Here is a 26,187-nt window from a genome sequence, read left to right on the forward strand (position 1 = left end):
CCCTGGGATCGTGACCTGAGCTGAGATCAAGAGTTGGATGCCCAGCTGACTGAACCACCCAGGTACCCCAAGAAATAAATTTGTATTTTTTATCAGCCATTTAGTCTGTGGTAATTTGTTATAGCAGCCTGAATGGAATATGACAATAACCAAGTTTTTCAGTAATAAATGAATCAGGATGAGAATTACCAGAACAATGATGGCCAGGTTTCCTAAATTATTGGGATATTTGAAGTAATGATCAAAAAACTTCACAGTGAGATTTTATAGCCTGGCTTGAGTTTGGCCATTTAGAGATTTCTATATACAAATGCTCTACTCTGTTTTGTGTTGTACAGACTGGTCTTAGAAGAAGCAAGGTCTGCCATTATTCAGATGATTCAAACCACAAATTATTGAATTGTCCATAAATATGTATGTAGCCAATAGCTACAACACAAGCCAAGAATCCTTTTCTTGAAATGCCCAGATAATAACAAGGGCAGTTATCTGTATGTATATGAGGCTTCCAAATTTTCCAAATGCTTTCCACCTACCTTATCTTATTTGTAAGTTAGTTTCATTTGATAATTAAAAAAAAAGATGAGAAATTAGGATACAGAGAGGTTAAGAGTTAAGATTTACTTTAGGCCACAGTGTACATCAGTAGAGAGGGACCAATCTTAATTATTTTGGCTGCAGATCCAGATCCCTTTGCATTATGCAATCCAGGCCAATAAAGTCTAATAGCCATGTCATTCTCTCTGAGTTCAGCTCCATATAGAATACGACTGATAAACATATGCATTTGTAGTAGACTTTTAAAACTTGAAGTATTCTCTCAATTAGTCTCTTGCTTGGCTGATGCAAAATTCACCATGGAGTCAGCTTGCTTGTCATGTGGAATGTAACAGTGACAAATCACATCCTATATTTCTAGGTGTTTTACAGTATATTTAAACTTAATTGGTTGTAGATCTCTGAGGAATGGGAATGTAAACAGTACATTGGCAGAACGTAAAACATCTGTTAGACTTTCTTGTCCCTAAACAAGTGATTTTAGCAAGAATTTTGAGATAAGAAATAGCATGCTAGTAACAAGTTATGAAGCTAGAAAAGTAATAATTACATGAGTTAGCTTCTGAGGGTTGGTTGTGTTTGTGTACTTAATCTTCTGGATGACCCTTGCATAAAGTATATCCCAACAGTCTAAATTGACTGTGGGTTTTAATGCCATGTACAAAGAAAAGTTTAGGCTAAAAATGAATGATTGTAACTTACAAATGGCATAATGGGAAAACACACAGAGCCAACATACTGAAGTGTTTTCTATTATTTATACTAAACAGTTATAGAAATTATATAGATGTAGGATATAATGACTCTAAATTATATACTTTCTATAATAGTCTTATTCAGTGACTTTATCCTCCACTATGAAAAGATTCTTTTCCAGAGGTGAAATGAGAGTAGGAAAAAGAACCAAAAAGTTCAGGTAGCCCTGATTAGACAGTACTGGGTGTAGCTGACTATCCCCTTTTTGAGGATATATGCCTTCCTTTTCCTTTGTGCAAATAGAGGACATTTGCATGCCTTACTTTCTCTTAGCCATCTTTCATCATTCTTGAAATGCATCTTGTGTTTTAAGTAACTGAGTATCAGATTTTTCTTCTCCATTAATTCATTTTGGAGAATTACTGGGTGGCAAACTGTGGGATGTTTGGACACAATTGGTATATAGCAAGCAGCTATCATTCCCTATAAAATAGACAAAGAAGTACTGTATTATAATGTGTTGAATACCGTTTGATATATGTAGTTATGAAGGAATATTTACAAAGATGCAAGAGGATAGCAAAACTACTTTCTGATCCTTTGCATCCCTTTTGGAGATATACAAATTTGTATATTCCTTGTACTGGGGAATTTGTAAATAGTTATTCCAAAGTAACTCAAGATCAGTAAAAAGTAGATGTTCAAGTTTTCAGGCCTTTTTTTTCTCTTTTTTAAAAGCTTTTCTTTTTTAAAGTTTATTTATTTTAAGAGAGACAGAGACAGCACAAGTGGCGGAAGGGTGCAGAGAGAGAGAGAGAGAGAGAGAGGGAGAGAGAGAGAGAGAGAGAGAATCCCAAGCAGGTTCTTCACTGACAGAGCTCAAAAACATGAAGAGCTTGAATCCATGAAACTGTGAGATCATGACCTAGCCCAAACCCAGAGCTGGATGCTTAACTGACTGAGCCACCCAGGCACCCAGTCAAGCCTTTCTTACAGAAAGATGGAAGGAGAGCTGTTGACCAATATGAGCATAAATGGTTTCTTTCTTTTCTTTTTCCAATCATGAACCTACACTGTTCAAAAATGCCTTTATTATGCAAATTCAGAAAACTTACCTGTGTGGCTTTAACTATTTATTACATAAAGTGAATTGTAGAGTTAGTTAAAATCTAGAAAATTTGGGCTTTACAGACAATCAAAACCAGTGTTGGCCAAGATGAAAAACAAAAACAAAAACATTCAACCATTCAAATAAGCCACTTGGTTTAACTTTAATTAAAATCCTAGAGTACTTTTACCTGATTTTGCAGAATCAGAATAAGCCTTTTTCTATTTTCATTAAAGACTGTACTTAAAGAAGAGAACAAAAGTAAGAAGATTTTAAGAAAAACATTTTGCATATCCAGAAAGGAAAGTTTAAAGATAAAATAAAAAACATTCTTGGTTCAAAATAATTCCCTAAGAGGACCTTGGGTATGTTTTCACTCAGTCAATGATCTGTAAAGAAGCCTGGATTTTAAGAGATCAAATGATTGACAGAAATAGTCTCTTTTCTTTATGTGTCAGACTTCAAAATCCAAGTGGTCTCAACACTTCCTTGTGCTTTAAAAACATATGAACATTGCAAGGAAAACGCTTCCATTGCCCGTGGTGCCATGCCATTACAGATCAAGGTATTATTTGTGCCATTTACTGTGCTTCCTAAAACATGTTTAGAATTTATAAAGGAAAGGAAAAGGTAAAGTACTCTGAAGACAGTGGTTATCATCAGCATTAACAAAGGTTGACAATGTGTTGTTTCTTATTGGTATTATTTAACCTAATTTCTTAGAAGACCAAGGGATAAGTGACAGAGGAAAGAAGGAGTTCAGAGGAGATGAGATGTCATTGTGAATGGACAATAACAAGATTTCAGTAAAAGAGAGGCCTGGCCAACCCTTAGGAGGGCGTGGAGCAGAGCTACCACTGCTCTGAAGATAATTATCACTCTGTGTCAAAAAGCATTTCTGAGAGGATTTTGGGGGCACTTGATTCTGGGTTTATGAAATTGGACCAAGAGAGATCTTAGTTTGGGCTCAGCTCTGTCAGCTGTGCAATTATGGACAATATGTCCCTGGAGCTCTCTGGGCTCTAGTTTTCTTGCCTATAAAATTAGAGATTTGGATTGGGATCTCTATGGCCCTTTCCAGCTTTAAAATTCTAGGAGTCTAGGGGTATCTGGGTGGCTCCATTGGTTAAGGATCTGACTTTGGCTCAGGTCATGATCTCATGGTGGGTTCAAGCCCCGCATCAGGCTCTGTGCTGACAGCTGAGGGCCTGGAGACTGCTTTGGATTCTGTGTTTCCCTCTTCCTCTCTGCCCCTCTTCAACCTGTGCTTTCTCTCTCTCTGTCTGTCTCTCTTTCTGTCTCAAAAATGAGTAAATGTTAAAAATATTTAAAAATTTTTTAAATTCTAAGAGTCTAGAAGAGATTAAAGAGGAGAAAAGCACATAGAGATTATGATCAGTTTTGGGGCAACTCAAAATAATCTTTTGGAAGTAGTGGTCTTTAGATTTTCAAGGGTTATCTATAAATATGCTGTCATAGACATCTGTCTATGGAGCATTTGGGAATGTTAGCTGTCACTTTTTCCAGGAAGTTTTTCCTAAACATTTGCCCTCCTGCCCTATTTATTTATTTATTTATTTATTTATTTTTATTTTTAGGGAGAGCATTTGCAGGTAGGATAGAGGGAGAGGGATAGAGAGAATCTTAAGCAGGTTTCAGGCCTAGCATGGAGCCCAATGCAGTGCTTGATCTCTCAACCATGAGATCATAACCTGACCTGAAATCAACAGTCCAGTGCTTAACCAAATGAGTCTTCCAGGCATTCATTCATGTCATTCCCATTGCTGATTCTGCACATTTTTAAAAATACATATTCATGCCCACCTCTATATTTCATCTGCATCTTCTGCATACTTTCACTGTTATTGTATTGTATTTATTTAAATGCCTGTCATCTCTACTAGACTGTTAGTTCCTTGCATATAGAACTGTATTTTAATGTCTTATTAATGTTCTTGAATCTCAGTTTCTAACATAAACTTCAGCATATTGGGACACCTGGGGGCTGAGTCAATAGAGCGTGCAACTCTTGATCTTGAGGTTGTAAGTTCGAGTCCCACACTGGAGGTAGAGATTACTTAAAAATAAAGCCTTAAAAGCATCCCACACAGAGATAGAGTACAAGTCAGGGAGGGGCAGAGAGAGAGAGGGAGACACAGAATATGAGGCAGGCTCCATGCTCTGAGCTGTCAGCACAGAGTCTGAGGTGGGGCTTAAACTAGTGAACCATGAGATCATGACCTGAGCTGAAGTCTGACTCTTAACGAACTGAGCCACCCAGGCACCCCCAAAAACCCTATCATATTAAAGGCACTTAGCCAATATCATTGTTTGGTTTACGTATCATATCTCAATGAGTGCACATGATAATCCTATCTCTAAGTAAATGAACTCAGAGTGGAAACATAACTTATTCATGTTTCACTACTAGTAAATGATAATGTAAAGATTCTCCTAAAGGATCTCTTTTACTCCAAACTTGAATTATTTCTACAAGATCATGCCACCTTCCACACAGAAAAATATGGAGGTCACTATGCATTATATAAAGTCAATATGATGTATAGCTTGGTAATCATAGGGGGAAATTTGGTCACATTCAACATTGTTGAGCAATGTACATATTTTATTTCCTTTGGTATGGCTGATGTGCTTGTTTTCCCTAAGGAAACAAAGTTGGTTTAGATGCTCATTTTGAATATTTAAAGTTTTAGTACCATTAATCATTGCTTTAAAAAATCATTTCAGTGGCATTTGGAATCGCAGAGACAAAGGGGAAAAAGCAGAGTTCACTTGTCTTTCTTCTCAATTTGGGCTCCATGGTGGGTTCTATAACCAACTATTGTTCTTTCCCCTTGACTTCTTGCTACTTCACTTTTGTTTTGGTTATGCTCATAGACTATCAGTGTTCCTAGACAAAGTCCCAGTATCCCTCTCTTTTTGCTTTAACATTAGCTGTACCTCATTGGTGCTTTTGGCAGAAATTCCCGTCAGTCAGTATGACTCCCTGCTGCATTTCCCCACACCTTTAAAAAATCTTCTGTGCTTTTCTCAAGCTCCTTTCCTCCATTCTTATTTTGTTTCATCTCCTTCATCTTCATCTCCAACTTTGTGAATAGATGTGATTATTTATTATGTGATAAGAATATGAGCTTTGCTATTCTCCACTTTAATATTTCTTTAAGTTTTCCATTTTTCTCTGCCTCACTGGCATGCCTTCTTCTCTTGCCCCCTCAAATGGTGGTGTTTCCCAAGGATGTATCTTCCATCATTTTCTCTTAATTTTTTCTTTTGCTACCTTGTGCTTTCCATGACTTAAGGTATTATTTCTGTAGGTATGATTTTCAAATCAACATCTAGCTCTGACCGCTCAGATCAGTTCCATCTTTTTGTTTAAAATTGCTCTTTGGAAATCTCCACTTCCCTATCTTTTACTCACTTCAAAATCAGCATGTAATTATCCTGATCTTAAATCATCTTTTCCTCACTTCATTGTTTCTGATAATAAATGAATGTTCTTCTTAAATGGTTGCAAGACTCATTTCCTGGAGCATAGTTCTGTGCATGTCACTCCCATTGCTGATTCCGTGTTGTTTCTCCACCCTACTGTGTTGTATTTGGATTTTGGAGTCTAACGTATAAATTCATATGCAGTAGGCCAGACTTGGTGCCTGGTACATAGCAGGCATTCACTGTTGGACTTCCCCTTATTTAAATGTCTGTGCTCGCTCTGTATTGTTTACAAAATGAATCCAGTGCTTCTTAGCCTGATATGCAAACTCTCATCAAATTGCCCCCTGAAATGGCTTCACTGTTTCTTATTTTGTTCATCCCATCCTTTCCCCCTTTATCTGAAAGTCAGCCCTTTTTCATCCATACTAGTTGTAATCTTAACCCACTTTCAAGGCCCAGTTTAAGTACTTCCTGTTCCATGAATGGAGATGTTCACATTTAGATGTGAACTTCCCTTTCCCCTTGTCAATCCTTCCTCCACAATTTACAAATTCTGCCTTTGAATTATAGGTATAAGTAAGGATGATATCTTTCGGTTAGAGTTGTACATTCATTTTGTAGACTAGTCTTATTCTTAACTATTTTTATAACCTTCACAGTTCTAAGGGAAGACCTTCTCCAAAACAGATCCTCAAAAATATTTGTTGAATAACTTTGAATAGACAATCAGTCTGTTTTGCTTATACTTTCAGATTCCCAAATGCTTCAGTGGGAAAAACTGATTGTGAAATATGATAGAGTTATCGGTCATGACATTGCACAAATATGCTAAAACTACATTTGATTAGATCATGTAATAGTCTGCTAAAGAAAGCATATATGGTTTGCTCACTTTATGTACTATTAGGAGAACAGGACCAGCCTAGACTAAACATTTTCATAATCTTTCATTGACCTTCCTGGAGATAGACTTCTCAGTCTTTGCCATCTCTAATTACTGTAATTTTGTACTTAGAACACATGTGGTATATGGAAATCGCCCTTGCCTGCACTACTTCCCCATGTCCTGCTGGCAAGCACCGTAGGTACTTGTTGAGGTTCCATTTTGCAAAGGCTACAGTTAAACTCAAAGGCATTTTGAAGAGAATTCATGTATCTACCCAGTCTAAGTGAAGAGGAGAATTAAAGCAATTAAAATATTTTATTCATGAAAACAGATTTTGAAAACCAATAAGAGGCGCCTGGGTGGCTCAGTCAGTTGCTCAGTTGATTTTGGCTCAGGTCATGATCTAGTGGTTATGAGACTGAACCTTGCATCCGGATTCATGCTGGATATGGAGCCTGCTTAGGATCCTTTCTCTCTCGCTCTCTCTTTTCTTTTCCCTCACCCTCTCCCTCTCTCCTGGCACTTCCACCTTTGCTCTCTCTCTCTCAAAATAAGTAAACTAAAGGGGGAAAAAAACCCAATAAAATCCATTATATAGCTCCATCATTATTGAGGACAATATGAGGAAGGTGTGGGGGTTGGGATGTGAAACATGAAGAGATGAAGAACTTTACCCTGTTTATAATTTCTCAACTCTTATTCTGCCTTTCCCTGTGAGATATGGCTTCATGATGACTAGAGACTTTTATACAAAATTGAAATGGTCTTGGTTAGGAAGAAACTTTGGTATAATGAAAAGAACACTGGTTTTGATATCAGAGGAACTAGGTGCAAGTTCTAGTCACTTGCCATCTCTGGTGCCTTAGTTTCCATATATGAAATTAATCTATTAATATCGACCTCCTGTGACTGTTATGATGATTAATTGAGAACAATTAATAAGTGTTGTTATAAAACACTCCCAAATTATGAAGTGTTTTGTGAGTAATAACACAATGAAGTGGCTATGCTGACTTCTGAGACTAGTAGAATATTTTAAGTGTTTAATTCTTCCTTCAAGGTCTTTCTCTGCTCTTTTTACCTCTGTCTGGAACTTTTTTCTACTCTTCATTCTGTGAGTACTAATCTTAAATATCCTCACTTCAGAGAGAGGCCTTCTTTGATTATCATTTTAGTTCTCTAGGGCTGCTATAGCAAAATACCCCAGATTGAGTGACTTAAACAACAGAAATTTATTTTCCACAGTTCTGGAGGCTGGAAGTCTAAGATCAAAGTGTCCACAGGGTTGGATTCTTTTGAAGTCTTCTCTCCTTGGCTTGTAGATGGCTCTCTCCTTCAGATGTCCTCACACACTCTTTTCCTATGTTTGATTGTGTCCTAACCTCTCTTGTCATAATGACACAGTCATGTTGGATTAGGACCCCGCTGATATGACCTCATTTAGCCTTAGAGACCTCTTTAAAGGTCCCATGTCCAAATGCAGTCACATTTGGAAGTACTGGGGAATATTAACATAGATATTTTGGAGAGACACAGTTCAGTTTATAACATAGCGTAATCCTATTTTCTATTTCCTTTATAGTGCTTATTTGAGAACAGTATCTGACACAGAAGAATGCTCAATAAAAGTTAGCCATTGTCCTTACTTTTGCACACATTTGTTGAGAAAGTAATTTAATGAACCAAATACCTTCTGAAAATATTTATAACTTTCTCTGAATTGATTTTCATTTGGTGATCTATTCAGAAACTGTATTCACACACACATATGTATATATGTGTGTATATATATATGTTGTGTGTGTATATATATGTGTGTGTGTATATATATACACATATATATAAGACTATCACATCCTTCACTGAACACAGGAACAACCATAAAACCTCCTTGGTGCTGGAAGGTTTGTGATTCCAACTGCATTATCAGTGACTTCCTTCCCATTGCTTTGACTGCATGCATTGGACCCCTTTGGTGGGAGTCTCTTTGTGTAGTTGAATTGAATGATGGGTAGTTTTGTGGGTCTGTAGTCATTTACTCAGAATTAACTAGACATATGAAAAAAAGCATGTATACAAGATAAGATGACTCTGGATTCCAGGAGGACTAGAGATCAAAAGCCTAACTCCAGCAGAAGGAGATGTGAGTTCATGAAATTTGGAATCAAGAGAGCTGTTGAGCAAGGAGCCAAAAGAACCAGTTTAAGAGATAAATCTGGCTGGGGCCAAAAACCCAAAGGGTCAGATAAGACCTATTTCTCCTTCAGTTATGTATCTTGTACCAGAGGAAGACACAGCTGGAAGCTCAAAGAGCTTCTCAATATGATGTGTGCCAGGAATGTATGTATAACTTTATGCCAGGATGAATATGTCCAGATTGAGGGATTTTAAGATGATCTAGTCAATTTAGGAGTACTCTGTAATTCACTGTTTTTAGGACTGTATAATTCTCTACTCATGTAGAGGGTTCTATGTCAGAGGGTTCATTCTTAGAGGAAAATAAATGAACTATTTGACAGAGATTTTTCTTCAAGTATGCTAAAATATGTTATTTATACAAGCGTTAAAGAAGTAATGAATTAATAATAATGGCTAATGTACAGAGTATTTAGAATGTGTCAGGCACTGTGGTGAGCACTTTAGGTGTATTATCACACTTCATTATCCCACCTCTACAAAATAGGTAATATATCATTCTGATTCATTCTCAGAAATGGAAGGTCAGAAAAATTAAGTTGGCCATTTTAAAGTCAAGGTTACACAGTTTATAAGTAGTAGAGCCGGATCAAAATTAGTTGCATTTGCTTATAAACCTCTGCACTCTAATTCCCTTCCAATAGCATTTATTGTTTATGTCTCCTGTGCTGTATGTGCCAAATGGTATGTGAAGGCTATAATTTTAAATGTTGGCAACTTTTTGTGTGTGTGGTAGGTATTATAATTCCTAAATTTCCAGTGTGGATGCTGAAGCTTAATGAGGTTTGCTTAGGAGTTTTACTTTGGGAAATAGAATAATAAGCAAGAGTTTCAGGGCTTTCAGTGAAAGCAGTCATGGTAAGAATTTTGTCTTATTGTCACAACTTTACTTATAGCTGATGCATTTTTTATATTTGCAGTTCAGATGTAGTTAAAACAACAACAACAACAACACAGTGCTGTTACTATAAGTGGAAGGAGGAAGGGGTCTCTGGATTAAGTGGTAGTAAATATCATCCAGTTTTATTCAGTGTGAAGCAGAGAAGCTTCTGCACAGGATTACGTCCAACACTATTACAGCATCTGTGCCTCTGAAGCTGGTTCTTTCTCACATTGAGCTGCTTGCTTCATATTTGGACAGTGCTGGCACTAAAACACAATGACAGGAATGATTCTTGGCAAAACCTTTTGACAAGAATAAGATGGCAAAAAAAAAGTGCATATGTAAAACAGAGATTTGGCAGATGGGACTTTCCAATTTTTGACATCCCTGAAAATTCACCCTCATTAAAAATAAGAGTTGAGACATATAGATTTCTCCTTCATTTCGCCAAGGATAATCTTTAAATTCCCATGTTGAGTAGAAAATGCTAAAATATCAACATCCCTATGAATCACTCTCTTACCCCAATAAACCCTGAAATTCAACCTCAGAATTCTGTAGTTACAGGCCCACTGCAAGTGTGTTTCTTTTAACACATGACAGTATCCATGCACACTAATGTTTCAAGTTCATTCTCTCCAGAGGTTGTAAATAATCCTACACAATATATGTGCTTTAAAAAATATAACTGCAGAAGTAGACAAAAAGTTTTGGGAAAAACAAGTATCTGCTCCACATCCCCTTCCCTGTTAGGAATTCTTTATCTTGAGTCTGATTAGTGGACCCAAGGTAAGTAAAATGCAAGTTTATTCGCTCTCAATTAAAAGATTTTTTTTAATGGTTGACCCTGAGGCACCACTTAGGTGTGCAAACCAAATGAGAAGAATAGAAAGTACTCTGATTAACTCCTCCAAAGATTATCTATGCATTTTTGTTTTGAGAAATTGATGTTAGGAACTTAAAAAGGATTCTAACACTTAGGCAAAAAGTATGTATGTGTGTCAATCATTCTCATGTATTTGTACTTCCATAGCAAGGAGTTTACAAAGAAACTGCCCTATGGATTATGAGTGAGGAAAAGAATAGGAGAGTGTTTTTACCTATGAAGAAATAAAGGTATGCCTCTCACTTCTAAATTGCCTTAGCACTTTTTCAGTTCTCCTAACTTCTTTGTTATCAAAATATGTGGCTTATGTTCCCAAGTAGATTATAAATTCTATTCATGTTTGTTGTGTGAATAAACAATAGAAAAGTGATAGTACTTATTATAGAAAACAGAACACAGCAATAGGATCTTATAAGACTTGAAAACAAAGTCTCCACCTTGCTCTTTAGATTTAGCAACAAATAGAGGGAAAAAAGTTGCTTGTCTATATTTAGTTTCAAGAATATTAAGACAAACAAAATAAGCAAATTTTTCGGCATTGGAGCTCTAGATTCCATATGCAGCGCTCTCCTTATATATTTATAAGCTATCTGTTTGACTTTGGATTTTAACCTTTCTGATTCTTACATTTCTTATCTATACAACATTAGATAACTTTTAGGCATTGTAGAAAGCTCTTCACATATCATTTTTTTAAATCTTCACAACAGGGGCACCTGGGTGGCTCAGTTGGTTACGCGTCCGACTTTAGCTTAGGTCAAGATCTCACGGTTAGAGGGTTCAAGCCCCATGTCAGGCTCTGTGCTGACAGCTCCAGGCCTGGAGCCTGCTTCAGATTCTGTGTCTCCCTCTCTCTGACCCTCCCCTGCTCATGCTGTCTCTCTCTCTCTCTCAAAAATAAATAAAAACATTTAAAAAAATTAAAAAAATAAATCTTCACAACATACCTTGAAATAGATACTATTTCCTATTAAACAGATGAGGAAACATGTGTAAGAAGACAAAGTAACTTGTCCAACTTGATACAACGAATAGAACATCAGACTTGTGACATTCTGACACAGCACTCAAGCATTTAACCCAGGTGGTTGTAAGGACTGACTAAAATATGGTTACATAGTAGGGCCTTAACAAAAGATTTATTAATTTGTTTATTAACAAATATTTATGAAGGCTTCTACAATGTGCTGTTTACTGTTCTATGCACTTAGGCTATAGCAATTAATTGATAAAGACAACATTCATGGACTTAGGAAAATTATATGATAATGAGGAATACACATATTAAAAAATTAATTCCAAGTAGTGATGACTTCTATGAAGAAAAATGAGGCAAGGTAAGGAAGAGAGAGTGGTAGAGATGTGAAGACTGTTTCAAGGTATTTCTGATAAGACATTTGAACAGAAACTTGAATAAATGGAGGAGTGAGGTACATACAAATAGGTGTGAAGAATGTTTCAAGTGGAAAGAAAAGTTAATGCAAAGTCTTGAAGTATTCAAGGAACTCTAAAGGGTTCTGTTTGGCTAGAGTAGAGTGAGCCAGAAGGATTTACTGGGAGATGAAATCAGAGGAACTCTGGATGAGATGGGAAGCTATTATGGGATTTTTAAGCAAAAAGGTGACCCTACCTGGTAAGGAATTAAAATATTAAAATAAGAAAGATTCTGGTTGTTTATTAGATTTTAGGGTAAATTATTAAACTGAAGCCAGATTGAATGAGACTTGCTTGGATTGGATGTGGCTGAGGGTGCTAAGGTAAGTTGTCCAAAATAATTTTCACCTGATCAACTGAAAAAAAAATGGATTTCCATGTGTAGAGTTAAGGAAGGGTCAAAGTCGAGGGTGAAATAGGAAAATAGCAATTCAGATTGGGAAATGTTATATATGAGATACTTACTAGGCATCCAAATGGAAATGTCCAGCGGGCAATTGTATATGCAAATCTGGAATTCAAAAGAAAGACTGCTGTTAGAGATATACATTTAAGAGCTATTGGTCTATATGGTATTTAAAACATAAAACTGGATAAGATCACTACAGCGTGGGTGATGCACAGAGAAATCTGAGGCTAAGGGCATTCTAGGAAAAGAGTTCTGGAAGATAAGTGGGAACCAGTAGTGAAGACTGAAAGGAAGAACTGAGAGGACAGAAGGAACACAGTGCTGGCATTGTTGCCAAGTTAGGGCAATTATTCAAAAAGGAAAAAGTGACGTCTGTGTCAAATGCTGCTCAGAGGACAAATGAAATGAGGACTGAATTTGACAACGAGGTTATTGGTGATCTTGACAAAACTGGTTTTCAAAGAAGTTTCAAACAGGTATTCAAAACCTTGTTAGTGTGGTTTCAAAAGAGAACAGAAGAAAAGAAAGTACAGACAATTGAGTGTCAACATGATTCTGAAGATTTTTATTTTAATGGGAGCATAAAAATCAGATGATAGCTAGAGGGAAATGTGGTACAATAGGAGAGGTTAAAAAATTTTTAATGTTTATTTATTTTTGAGAGAAAGAGAGAGACAGAGTGTGAGCAGGGGAAGGGCAGAGAGAGAAGGAGACACAGAATCTAAAGCAGGCTTCAGTATCTGAGCTGTCAGCACAGAGTGGGGCTCAAACTCATAAACCGTGAGACCATGACCTGAGCTGAAGTCAGCCGCTTAACTGAGTGAGCCACCCAGGCACTCCGAGGGTTGTTTTAAAGATGATATACATCACAGCAGATTTGATGTTGGTGAGATCATTCCTGTAGATGGAAGATATCGATCTTCAGGGAAGGGAAGGAACAGTTATTATTGTTATTTTACTGACCCATTATCATTGCTTCTAATTATTACTGCTACTATATGAGAACTGATATCTAAAATTCACATCCAAAAGCTTTATAAATCCTACAGTTATACCAATAGCCAATATTCACTGTTTACTGTCTGACTGGGACTATTTCAAACACTTTTGAGTTGTCATTATCTTGCTTAATCCTCTCCGTGCCTTAATTATCACCCCCATTTAATGTATGGGAACACACAAGCTTAGAAGAGTTAAGAATTGCCCACAGTCGCACAGTTATTTGAAGCCAGGGTTCAAACCCAAACCCAAGTTTGGCTGCCTTCCGAGTAAGCTGTAACTAAATTGCCTCTAGTCAGCTGCTTACTGTGCTCCACTCAGGAAGCATATTAGAGTTTTGTGGAGATTTCAACAAATAACTTCCTAATTATTCCTAAGTCAACTAGAAATTTTATATCTTAGTGAAGGAACGGTCTTTACCCAGATTTTCCACTGCATATAGCTTACTTTTCACTTAACCATGACTCTAAATCTCTATGATTCCATGGGCACTATGTAGATGAAAGGGTCATTTTGGGACAGCAAGCAAGGAAAAAGTTCTCCTATTCTTGTGGGTGTCTTTGAGAACAGCATGTGGGGGGAAATATTAAAAGATTGAGCCTAAATGTCCATCACCTGACGAATGGATCAAGAAGATGTGGTATATATTCACAATGGAGTACTACATGGCAATGAGAGGGAATGACATATGGCCCTTTGTAGGAAAGTGGATGGACCTTGAGGGTGTCATGCTGAGCGAAGTAAGCCAGGCAGAGAAGGACAGAAACCATATGTTTGCACTCATAGGTCTAGCAGGAAAACAGGAGAGACCTAATGGAGAACCAGGGGGAGTGGAGGAGGGAGAGAGAGTTGGGGAGAGAGAGGGATGCAAAACTTGAGAGACTATTGAATGCTGAAAATGAACTGAGAGTTGAAGGGGAAGGGGAGAGGGGAAAAGAGGTGGTGGTGATGGTGGAGGGCACTTAAGGGGAAGAGCACTGGGTGTTATATGGAAAACAATTTGACAATAAAATATTATGAAAAAAAAAGATCTCCTACCAAGTTTTGTGGCCTTGGGTCGATTAATATTTATTTGTCTCAGTTTTCTTATCAGCAAAATGGAGATATGATGTATTTTTCAGGATTATGGCAAAGAGTACATATACATGAGGAATAATGTGTATAAATTGTCTAGCACAGTGCTTGGCACAGAGTAAGCACTTAATGATGCTCATGATTGCTTTTCTTCTCTCAGTAGTTTGGAAAAGGCATTTCTTCGTTTCCAACTGAATTCCAAGGAGCTTTCTGAAATTACAGGGCCAAGGGAATTGCTTAATTGGAAGAAAATATTTGGGGGATTGAACAGGAAACTACATTTAGAATGCTGAGTTGTAAAGAGACTATCTCATGCTCCAGTTCTACTCAACTCAATTTCAGCTGGGCACCACATGAAGCACGTCCTTCTCACTACAAGGGTAACTCACCTAGACAGCTGGTTCAGTTTATCTTCTAAAATCAACATCCTCATGAAGCAAACATTTTGGAATTGTGCTATATTGTCAATGACCTAATCCCAATGTTTTCTTTTTTTAACTTCCTGTATCAGTTGACTTCTTATAATTTTACATAGAATCTCAAAACATGAAACAGATAAAGGCAAAATGCTTGAATTGAAGCAAGGCTCAGCTTCTTCCTCCGCAGTTTCTATTTCCTACCTCAAGTGGTTCTTAAAGCACAGGAATGAAACTTTAGAATTCTATGGGACCTACTTTGAAAATCACTGGCCTAAACTATCTGGGCACTTAGGAAAACCAGTAAATACATTTAGCAGTAGGATTTATCAATCATATACTATATTCCAGGCACTGTGCTGAGTGGTGATAGGGAGACTCTGGTGAATAAATCAGGCCCAGCCTCAATTTATATAGGTTTTAAGTATAGGGAACTTTCTTGTATCAAATGACTATTCCAGATCCAGAATGGCTATGGAAGGCAGTACAGTAGCTCCTACAAGGTGCTCATTTCTTAATTCCTGAAACCAGTGAATATCTTATATGACATGGTAAAGGGACATTTAAATTGCTAATGAGCTGAACTTACAATAAGGAGATTATCCTGGGTTATTTGGGTAGGTCCAATATAATCACAGAGTAGAAGAGGGAGGCAAAAGAAGGGAGAGACTCAGAGACAGAAATATGATGATGAAGCAAAAGTCAGAGTGATTCAGTGTCAGAAGGACTTAACCTATCATTGCTGGCTTTGAAGATGGAAGAAGGCCATGAGCTAAAGAGCATGGATGGCCTCTAGAATCTGGAAAAGATAAGGAAATGGATTCTCTCTTACAGTTGCCAGAAAGAAATGCAGCCCTGCTGACACGTGGTTTTATGTTGGTGAAACCCATTTTGGAACCCTGTCCTCTAGAACTATAAGATAATAAATTTGTTTTAGTTTAAGACACCAAAAAAGAACTGGGGAGAGTGAGGGACACAAATCACCAAAGACTATTGAATACTGAAAATGAACCATGGACTGAAGGGGGAGGGGGAGGGAGAGAGGGGGTGTTGGTCATGGTGGGGGCACTTGTGGGGAGAAACACTTGGTGTTATATGGAAACCAATTTGAAAATAAACTATTAAAAAAAAAGACCAAATATGTAGAAATTTGTTATAGCAGCAATAGACAATGAATATAGTAACCTTCAGTGTTTGTTAATTCAGCAACTCAAAAAGTCATGAAACCCATACAGATAGACCTATAGACCAATAGAATAAAACTGGGATTACAGAAGTAAATCCATATATTTATGTCCAGTTGATTTTTGCCATGAATACCAGTCCATTCAATGGGGAAAGAATTTTCTATTTAACAGATATGCTGGAACAACTGGATTTCCCGATGCAAAGGAAAGAGTTGGATCTTTACCTCACATCATATATAAAAATTAACATAAGAGCTAAAGTCATAGAACTTTTAGAATAAAACATAAAACACTTTTCATTACCTTGGATTTGGCAATAGATTCTTAAATATGACACCAAAAACAAGAATAACAAAAGGAATAAATAGATAAATCGGATATCAAAATTAAAAACTTTTGTGCATCAAAAACATTGTCAAGAAAGTGAAAAAACCTATAAAATATTTGTAAATCTTTTTTTTAATCACAGATAAAAGTTTATATCCAGAATATTTAAAGAGCTACTGTAACTCAACAACACAAAGACAAATAACCTAATTAAAATATAAGCAAGGATTTGAATGGACATTTCTCTAAAGAAGAGATACAAGTGACCAATCAGTGCATGAAAAAGTGCTCAACATCATAAGGAATTAAGTAAATGCACACCAAAAATACAATAAAATACCACTTTACACCTATTGGGAGGGCTATGATAATATATTTATTTTTAAAGAAAACAGCTAATATTGGCAAGGATATAGAGAAATTGAAATATTTTTTTATTTTTTATAATAGTTTATTGTCAAATTGGTTTCCATATAACACCCAGTGCTTCTCCCCACAAGTGCCCCCCACCATGACCAACACCCCCTCCCTCCCTCCCCCTCCCCCTTCAGTCCATGGTTCGTTTTTAGTATTCAGTAGTCTCCCTTGATCTGTGTCCCTCACTCTCCTCCGCTCTCTTTCCCCCTTCCTCTCCCCATGGTCCCCTGCCAGGTCTCTCCTGTTAGACCTATGAATGCAAACATATGGTATCTATCCTTCTCTGCCTGACTTATTTCACTTAGCATGACACCCTCAAGGTCCATCCACTTTCCTACAAATGGCCAGATTTCATTCTTCCTCATTGCCATATAGTACTCCTTTGTGTATATGTATACCACATCTTCTTGATCCATTCATCAGTTGATGGACATTTAGGCTCTTTCCATGATTTGGCTATTGTAGAAAGTGCCACTATGAACATTGGGGTACATGTGCTCCTATGCATCAACACTTCTGTATCCCCTGGGTAAATCCCTAGCAGTGCTATTTCTGGGTCATAGGGAAGTTCTATGGATAGTTTTTTGAGGAGCCTCCACACTGTTTTCCAGAGTGGCTGCACAAATTTACATTGCCACCAACAGTGTAGGAGGGTGCCCTGCTCTCCACACCCTCGCCATTATGTTGTTGGTAGGAATGTAAAATGTAACCCCTGTGGAAAACAGTTCAGAAATTCCTTTAAAAGCTTGACATAGTTGGGGCGCCTGGGTGGCTCAGTCGGTTAAGCTTCTGGCTTTGGCTCAGGTCATGATCTCACTATTCGTGGGTTTGAGCCCCACATCGGGCTCTTGCTGACAGCTAGCTCAGAGCCTGGAGCCTGCTTCAGATTCTGTATCTCCCTCTCTCTCTGACCCTCCCCTGCTCGCGCTGTTTCTCTCTGTCTCTCAAAAATAAAAAAAATAAAAACTTAAATTAAGACTCTGCAGTTCTTTAAAAAAAAAAAAAAAAAAAAAGCTTGACATAGAATGACCATAAGCTAGCAGTTCTCCTTCTAAGTGTGTAACCAGAAGAATAAAAAGCAGGGACTCAGATACTTGTTTATCAATGTTCATTTCAGCATCATTCACAGAACCCAAAAGGTGCAAATAACCCACGTGTTCATCAACAGATGAATGGATAAACAAATGTATCTATGTACCATGGAATACTATTCAGGAGTAAAAATAAGAATGAAATTCTGAAGCTTTTTATGTAAATATTGATTGAGCTGAAATTTCCACAATATTTAAATTCCTTTCTGAAATTGTTCTACAAATAGCTCCACCTAACACTGAAACTAGTGATTTAATAAATAAGAAGAATGCATGTATTGCTTTACAAAAAAAATCCTGTGTAGCTGATTTTGTAGCATCAGTTTTCCAGGGTTCATGGAGCTAAAGTGTGCACAAATCACATACACGTACTACATACATTACAGATTTACCTTGAAGATAATGCAGGTTCAGCTCTAGACTACCACAATAAAGTGAGCATTGCTACTGAGTGAGTCAAATGATTTTTTTTGTTTCCAAGTGCATATAAAAATTATGTTTTTACCATATTATAATTCATTAAGTGTGCAATAGCATTGTTTGAAAAAAACTATGTACATACCTGAAATAGAAAATAATTTATTGCTAACAAATGCTATCATTAGAGCTTTCAGTGGGTCATAATCTTTTTGCTGGTGGAGGGTCTTGCCTTCATGTTGACAGCTGCTGACTGACCAGGATGTGGTTGCTCCGGGTTGGGGTGGCTACAGCAAAGTTTTAAAATAAGACAACAATGAAGTTTACCACATTGACGGACTCTCTGTTTCACAAAGTCTCTTTGGCATGCAATGTTGTTTGATAGCATTTTACTCACAGTAGAACATGTTTTAAAATTGGAATCAGTCTTCCCAAACCTTGCCACTGTCTTATCAACTAAGTTTATGTAATATTCTAAATCCTTTGATGTCATTTCAACAATCTTCGCAGCTTCTTTACTAAGAGTTGATCCCATCTCAAGAAACCACTTTCTTTGCTCATCCATAGGAAGCAACTCCTCATTCATTAAAGTTTTTTCACAAGATTGCAGCAATTCAAATATAATAATAATGAAAAATTTTGAAGTATTGTGAGAATAATCAAACTGCAACACAGAGATACAAAGTGAGCAAATGCTGTTAGGAAAATGGTGCCAATTGATTTGCTTGGCACAGGTTTGCCACCAACTTTCAATCTGTAAAAAACACAGTATCTGTGAAGCGCAATAAAGCCAAGTGCAATCAAATGAGTTATGCCTGTATATTCAAATCAAGTGGGTAAATATAAGGTGTCAAGTTAAAAGCTATATAAGATTTATAACCATATACACAAAATATGAATTGAGTCAGGAATACACTGTTGATAATGGGTACTATACTTCACAAATCTTCAACCTTGAAAACTTTATGCCAAGTGAAATAATCCCAAACCAAAAGGACAGATATTATGTGACTCCACTTATTTGAAATATCTCGAATAGGAAAACTTATGGAGAAAGTGGATTAGAGGTCACCAGGGGAATGGGAAACTAGGGAATTGGAGCTATTGCTGAATGGTTGGTTTCAAAGTCTCTGGGGTGATGAAAAATTTTGGAAATAGACAGTGGTGATGGTGGCACAACATTGAGAATATAATTAATTCCACTGAATTGTACACTTAAAATTATTAAAATGGCCAATTTTGTGTTATATGTATTTTACCACAATTTTTAAAAAGGCATCAGGGACCGAGGTTTTTTCCTTCTTTTCTCTTTGCTGTCAACAGCATCAGCTTTTTCGTAAAGCTATATCTACCTTTCTCATCATCCTCCCTCAGACAACAAAAACTAATTGAGTTATGAGACTGACAGAACCATAGGAGAGCAAGGTAACATGCAGATCACAGGAATGATGCACCCAAAAATAGTGATGTCAAGGAAAGTAAGTGATGTCAGTATGGATTTTGACTTCCAGAAATAGAGCTTAAAGGCAAGCATGGAAACCAGATGTGGGCTTTAGAGAAGAGGCAGATATGTGGATTGAGGAAAGACTGCAGAAGGTAAGGAGGAGATCAGGGTGATTTTTCGTTGGGATCTGCTAAGGGAGGAAGAGGGCTCAGCAGTAGAACCATTCTTTAGAAACACTAGGGGTTAAAGATTTAGTCTGCTAGCCTGCTCTCAGCAGGTGCCAGGAAGCCTACACCTGCTTTCGTGCTGCCCTTCTGCAGTTTCTCTGGCATCCTAGTTATGGCCAAAGCTTTGCACCAATGAGAGTTATTCTGAGAAACAATACAATACTGATGGGCAACATACAAGAATATGGTCTAGGTTTCATAAACCTTTGTTCTCTAGAACTTAGCTCTATGGTCATCACCAGAATGGATATTTGTTATTGTTTTTATTGTTGTTGATAAAGATAAGGATATGATGAGTGCTTTTGGTCTCACTGGATGAGATTTTTATGATGAATAGTGAAGGAAAACAATGAAATAATATGTGGAAAACCCCTGCTTTTGTGAGGTTTGGTATTTTGGAGCCCATGAAATATACCATATTATAAGCATCATCACTTGGCCCATATCATTATCCATATTGGGCTGAATGCTTAGCCTGAGATCATATTAATCACTAGTGGGAAGGGTGGTCAGCCTCAGAAGAGAGTAGCATTAGAGAGTCTGAGGCAGGATCCCAAAACCATATGCAGGAAGTTAGTCAGAAGGCTGCTATCTAGGAGGCTGAGTCCCAAGAAAGATGGGGTTCCCAGAAAGTTGAGATATTGTACTACTGCCAAAGACGTAAGTGTGCTCAGAGGGCTTGGAACCAAGCAGGTCTGAAATGTAAACAGAAGACTGGATTTTGCTTACCCCCTAGCCTCAAGCTGACTTTTATACCTTTGGTTGTTTGTTCTGCATGGTTTAAAGGTCTGGCAGTTTCCACTATAAGCCAAGGTCCTGATGGGCAGAGCAAGTTGAGTGGATTCATTTGATGGTCCAGGCTCAAAGTCATAATGATTAGAGGGCAGAATGGTGTCTCCTGAGATTGATGAATGCCGTTGGGATCTCTGGAATATATAATTCAGACTTTTGATCTTCTAGGGTTCTTGAGAACTGTGACAGTGATGAGTCTTAACGCATTCAAGCAGGATCCCTATGACCCAGAAAGTACTTTTGTGTGGATTAGAAAAAGGTATCATGTCCCCTAAATGAGGCAAGCCCCAAAGCCTGGACTAAAAGCTTGGTGAGTAGAGTTTAGGTTTAATTTCAGATCCTAGTCGTTGTTTTAGGTGTGTATTTTTATCTGGTAGGCAACCTGCACAGTCATCCAGAATCCAGCTTCCCAGCCTTAACAGAAAGCACACGAAGGACCAAGATTAGCAGATTCTAACAAATCTCAATGTGTGAGAGTATAAAGTACATCAACTGCTAGTGTTTTTACTAGCTAATTAATGAAAACAGAGTTAGGAAGCCTTACTTTCTGACCAACCTTAGATGCAACATTATTGTCCCCTGAAGATCTTTACTTTTTTAATCATATTATGTAAACTGCTGTTTTATTCCACTTGATCAGCTTTCTATATAAAAAAGGGTATGTCAGGAAAGGTTTGATTTTATTTCAGCAAACTAACATCTTAATTCTTGTTATCAAGGTTGGGTCTTGGTTTTTCTTGTTCCTAGGATAGTCTTAATTTGGGATAAGTAGGATTTATACATGGGTGGAAAGGCAAAGAGAATTTATGATCAGCTTGATGCAAGTATCAGTCTAAACTCGGTATTAGAATGACTAACAGGAGGAGTTTGGCTTATTAATATTTCACATGTAAGTGATAGCATGAAGTATTTATCTTTTTCTATCTGATTTACTTAGCATAATGACTTCAAAAGGCATCATGTTGTTGCAAATGACAGGATTCCTTTTTTATGAATGAATAATATTCCATTGTATATATACCACATTTTTCTTATCTGTTCATACGTCAATGGATACAGGTTGTTTTCATGCCTTGGCTATGGTGAATAATGCTGCAATGAACAGGGGAATGCATATATCTCCAAGATAGCGATTTGATTTCCTTTGGATATATATATGGATCATATGGCAGTTCTATATTTAATTTTTTGCTGAATTCTTTTTTGTAATATCTTTTTATAGATGTTTTTTATAATACCCTTTAGATAATTATAATATCATTTAGATTCACAATCTGATATGTGAGGAGTTTAGTTACTGGTCACAGAATCCAGTCCACTAATTAAATATTCACTGATTGTATATTGTGTTTTAGGCAATGCACTAAAATTTTTTTTGATGTTTTTTATTTATTTTTGAGAGACAGAGAGAGACAGTGCGAGCAGGGGAGGGTCAGAGAAAGAGAGGGAGACACAGAATCTGAAGCAGACTCCAGGCTCTGAGCTAGCCACCAGCACAGAGCCCGATGCGGGGCTCAAACCCACGAACCGTGAGATCATGACCTGAGCCGAAGCCAGACACTTAACCGTCTGAGCCACCCAGGTGCCCCTAGGCAATGCACTAAAATCTGACAGTACAGAGTTGATCAAAAAGACAAAAGCAAGAAAAGAGACACTGCAGTACAGTATTCATAGCCCTTATGGATTCTGTGGTAGCATGGGGGTGGAACACTGAGCCCAGTTTTGAAGAACTGGGAATCCTCTTTGAGAAAGTGAAAGTGGAAGACTTAACTAAAGGAAGATGTGCAAACCCCAGAAATAAGAGGAGTGTGGCACATGCAAGGAGCTACACATAATTAGGGAGGGCTAGAGCATGACTGTAAGGGGGGGTAGTGGTAGGAAATAGGGATTGGTAGGAAGGCAAGAATAGTTAGGAGACTACTATAGTAATCTAGGTGAAAGATGATCATGTCCTGAATGACAGTGGAGATGGAGAGAAGTGACAATTAAAAGACATTAAGGAGGTGGAACAAAAGATTGGTATTTGATTTGGATATGAAGGGGTGGGAGAAGGAAGTATCATGTATGGTGCCTAGGTTTCTGACTTGGGCATTTGAGATATCAGGGCAAGTAACAAGAGGGGTAACTATGGGAAATAGAAGAGTCTGAGGGTCACCCTTCTTAGTAATATAGTCAAGTCTCCTACAGATCTAGCATCCCCCCCATTCTCTGAACTCAGACTGTTGCAGGGTTATGACAATCTCATTTGTCTCCTAGAGGGCTACAACTGTCCCCTAGAAACAAGTCCACAGTCACCCCCTCCATTGCCTGGAGATCTCTCTTATATGAACAGAATTCCTTGGACCAGAGTTTCAGTACACCAGGACATCAGTGTAAATTCCTGCTGAAATCCCTCTTTACAATGTTAAGCCTGACAGAGGTACCCCTGGTACTGACAATCTTGTGCCTGTTGTTGCATGACATTGACCTCTGTCTTCACTCAGTTACTTTCTATTACCAGTCCAGCAGCTCTGATAATGAATTTTCTCCTTTCTTGGTAGCCCAATATTGCCAACAACCTTGTAGCCTTGTCCCAAACTTGCCTGAATAATAACACTATGGATAAAGGGGCCAGGAAGCTTATGCAGCACCCAGAATTTTACTTTACTACCTCTAAACCTGCCTTTGACAGATAAACTACAATTGAACATCACTGGAGCTGCAGGAGAAAAGGGTACACAGTAGTCCCCTGCCCCTTGTCTCCAAGGAATACACTCTGAGACCCCCAGTGGGTGCTGAAACTGTGGATAGTACTGAACCCTAATATACTATGCTTCTTCCTATGTACACATGACTAAGATAAAGTTAATTTATAAATTAGGCACAGTAAGGTTAGTGATAGTAACATAATAAAACGGAGCAATTATAAGAATATATTGTAATAAAAGTTATGTGAATGTGATGCATTGTGATGTAGCTTTAGGCTACCATTAACCTTCTGATGATACGTCAGAAGAAGAGTCATCTGCTTCTGGACTGTAGTTAACTGTAACTGAAACCATGGAAAGTAAAACCACAGATAAGGGAGGACTACTATACTTTGCCATTGTTTTATTTCTCCCTCTCCTAGAGAGTGCATAGCTGAAGGATGGGTTCTCTCTTGAGTGCCACTTTCATCTTCTTAGGTACAATCTGAAACTAGTTCTTGGTCTTGTAAACTTAAAACAAAGAGCGACCCAACCAAAGAGAGACCTAATGAGAATTAGAAGGCTCTTAAGCCATTAGGTTCCCTCGTAAAATTCTCACCTGTGGTGAGTACACAATATTCAACACCTTTGCTCCATGTGCAGCCTCTCACTAGGCATTTAAAATCAATTACCTTATGTACATATTTGTCAGAGTGCTTGACTTAATGCAGCTCATTAAACCTCATGTAAATAAATGACTCAAAGATCCCTGCTTGCCAGAACACCTCTTCTGGTAAGGTGTTCACTGCTAACAGGCAATGGAACACTGACTAACCAGAAAATGTGACAAGGTTTGATATAACTCAGAAGTTCAAAACCTGCACAGGGACTTTTTGAAAACCTCATAGGCTGCCTGCCATGCTAGGGAATCAGACCTTTTTCCAAGAAAAAAAAAAAAAAGGCATACGAGGTGGTGTTAGAGGTGGGGGGAGCAGTCAACGAAAAGTGTGTGAGCGTCATTTTTTTGGTGTGGAATTGTGATATAGTTTCAGAAACTCTTCCTAGCTGCCCCATTTCCATTTCTCTGAGCAAAAGTTATGGGGAAACAGAGGCATGACCCTCAGATAAGACAGCATGAGTGGCAGGTGGAGAGAGGGCTGTTAGTATGTCTTCTCTTTCTCAGAGATGGTGTATTTGAGCATTGGGGCTACGCTGAATATGGCTACACATTGGGTTGTGCCAGTTCCTCCAGTGGTGGCAGAGTGGTTGACCAGAGTGCTGGAGCTGGAGTATACCAAAGAAAGAACTATGGCTTCTTGGAGTCCAAGTAAACTCCCTGAATTGGTGTTAGAAGGGTCAGCTGGATTTTGATGGGGAAAGGAAGACTCTTGTAATCAGCATGGCATTTTACAGGGCACGAAGAAGTGGAGAGCTGTAACTTTTTTTTAATGTTTACTTTTATTGAAGAGTAGTTTGGATACATTGTATTTATTTCAGGTGTATAACAGTGATTCAACAATTATGTACATTATAAAATGCTTATCATGGTAAGTTTAGTTCTATCTGTCAGTATACAGAGTTACTACAATATTATGGGCTGTATTCCTTATACTATACTTTTCACCCCCATGACTTATTTATTTTATAACTGGAAGTTAGTACCTCTTTCTCCATCTCCTATTTCACCCAGCCTTGCCCTTCTGGCAAACACCACTTTGTTCTCTGTATTTGCGAGTTTATTACTGTTTGCTTGTTTGTTTTGTTTTGATTTTTAGCCTCCACATACAAGTGAACTCATATGGTATCTATTTATTTATTTATTTATTTAATTTATTTTTTAAATAGTTTATTGTCAAATTGGTTTCCATACAACACTCAGTGCTCTTCCCCACAAGTGCCCTCCTCCATCACCACCACCTCTTTTCCCCCTCAACCTCCGCCTTCAACCCTCGGTTTGTTCTCAGTATTCAAGTCTCTCTGGTTTTGTGTCCCTCTCTCTCCCCAACTCTCTTTCCCTCTTCCCCTCCCCCTGGTCCTCCATTAGGTTTCTCCTGTTCTCCTGCTAGACCTATGAGTGCAAACATATGGTATCTGTCCTTCTCTGCCTGATTTATTTCATTTAGCATGACACTTTCGAGGTCCATCTACTTTGCTACAAATGGCCAGATTTCATTCTTTCTCACTGCCATGTAATACTCCATTGTGTGTGTGTGTGTGTGTGTGTGTGTGTGTGTGTGTGTGTGTATCTTCTTAATCCACTCATCAGGTGATGGACATTTAGGTTCTCTCCATGCTTTGGCTATTGTTGACAGTGCTGCTATGAACATTGGGGTTCTTGTGCCCCTATGCAACAGCACTTCTGTATCCCTTGGGTAAATCCCTAACAGTGCTATTGCTGGGCGATAGGGGAGTTCTATGGATAGTTTTTTGAGGAACCTCCACACTGTTTTCCAGAGCGGCTGCACCAGTTTACATTCCCACCAACAGTGTAGGAGGGTGCCCGTCTCTCCACACCCTCGCCAGCATCTATAGTCTTTTGATTTGTTCATTTTAGCCACTCTGACTGGTGTGAGGTGGTATCTCAGTGTGGTTTTGATTTGTGTTTCCCTGATGATGAGTGA

This window comes from Suricata suricatta, chromosome 8 (assembly GCF_006229205.1).
Source record: "Suricata suricatta isolate VVHF042 chromosome 8, meerkat_22Aug2017_6uvM2_HiC, whole genome shotgun sequence".
Classification (NCBI taxonomy): Eukaryota; Metazoa; Chordata; class Mammalia; order Carnivora; family Herpestidae; genus Suricata; species Suricata suricatta.